The following is a 1,761-nucleotide window of genomic DNA, read 5'->3' as shown; positions in this document are numbered from 1 at the left end:
GGTGACTGCAGCCATGAAATTAAAAGACGCTTACTCCTTGGAAGGAAAGTTATGATCAACCTAGATAGCATATTCAAAAGCAGAGACATTACTTTGCCAACAAAGGTCCATCTAGTCAAGGAATGGTTTTTCCAGTGATCATGTATGGCTGTGAGAGTTGGACTGTGAAGAAGGCTGAGCACCAAAGAATTGATGCTTTTGAATTGTGGTGTTGGAGAAGACTCTTGAGAGTCCCTTGGACTGCAAGGAGATCCAACCAGTCCATTCTGAAGGAGATCAGCCCTGGGATTTCTTTGGAAGGAATGATGCTAAAGCTGAAACTCCAGTACTTTGGCCATCTCATGCGAAGAGTTGACTCACTGGAAAAGACTCTGATGCTAGGAGGGATTGGGGGCAGGAGGAGAAGGGGACGACAGAGGATGAGATGGCTGGATGGCATCAGTGACTCGATGGACGTGAGTCTGAGTCAACTCCGGGAGTTGGTGATGGACAGGGAGGCCTGGCGTGCTGCGATTCATGGAATTGCAAAGAGTCGGACATGACTGAGTGACTGAAATGAACTGAACTGAGTGTATTACTCATCTCTGTTAGTTGTTCTTTAGTTCTAGGTCTTTGGTAAGTATTTCTTGCATTTTCTCCATTCTTTTTCCAAAATCTTGGATCATCTTCACTATCATTATTCTGAATTCTTTTCCTGGAATGTTGTGCCTATCTCCACTTCATTTAGTGTTTTGGGGAGGATTTTATCTTGTCCCTTAATCTGGGACAAAACCCTTTGCTTTTTCATTTTGATTAATTTTCTGTGATGTGGTTTTTTTTTTCAGGAGGTCGGGAGATTGTAGTTCTTGTTTCATCTCTGTGTCTTCTGGTGAATCAGGCTGAGACTTGTGTAACCTTCCTGATTGGAGGGATTGCTACTGTTGTTCAGTCTCTAAGCTCAACTCTTTGTGAACCCATGAACTGCAGCACGCCAGGAGATTAAAGTGTTATCATCGGCATGTCTGAGATTACTGATATTTCTCCTGGCAATTTTGATTCAGGTTTGTGCTCCATCCAGCCTGGCATTCACGTGATATACTCTGCATGGAAGTTAAATTAACAGGGTGACAATATACAGCCTTGACATACACCTTTCCCAATTTGGAGCCAGTCCATTTTTCTCTGTCTGGTTCTAATTGTTGCTTCTTGACCAGCATACAGGTTTCTTAGGAGGCAGATAAGGTGGTCTGGTATTCCCATCTCTTGAAGAATTTTCCACAGTTTGCTGTGATCCACAGTCAAATATTTTGGCGTAGTCAATGAAGCAGAAATAGATGTTTTTCTGGGATTGCCTTGCTTTCTCTATGATCCAACAGATATTGGCAATTTGATCTCTGGTTCCTCTGCCTTTTATAAATCCAGCTGGAACATCTGGAAGTTCTTGGTTCATGTACTGTTGAGGCCTCCCTTGAAGGATGTTGAGAATTACCTTGATGCATGAGAAATGACCACAGTTGTGTGGTAGTATGAACATTCTTTGGCATTGCCCTTCTTTGGAGTCAGAAAGAAAACTAACCTCTTCCAGTCCTGTGGCCACTGCTGAGTTTTCAAAATTTGATGGCATGTTAAGCACAGCACTTTTACAGTATCATCCTTTAGGATTTGGAATAATTCAGCTGGAATTTCATTACCTCTAATAGCTTCTTTCATAAGGCCCACTTGACTTCATATTCCAGGATATCTGGCTCTAGGTGAGTGACCACACCATCATAGTTATCTGGG

This window comes from Bos grunniens, chromosome 15 (assembly GCF_055505025.1).
Source record: "Bos grunniens cultivar Pamir isolate PY7600 chromosome 15, Bosgru_T2T1.0, whole genome shotgun sequence".
Lineage (NCBI taxonomy): Eukaryota > Metazoa > Chordata > Mammalia > Artiodactyla > Bovidae > Bos > Bos grunniens.
Note: the sequence above shows the minus strand (reverse complement) of the source record.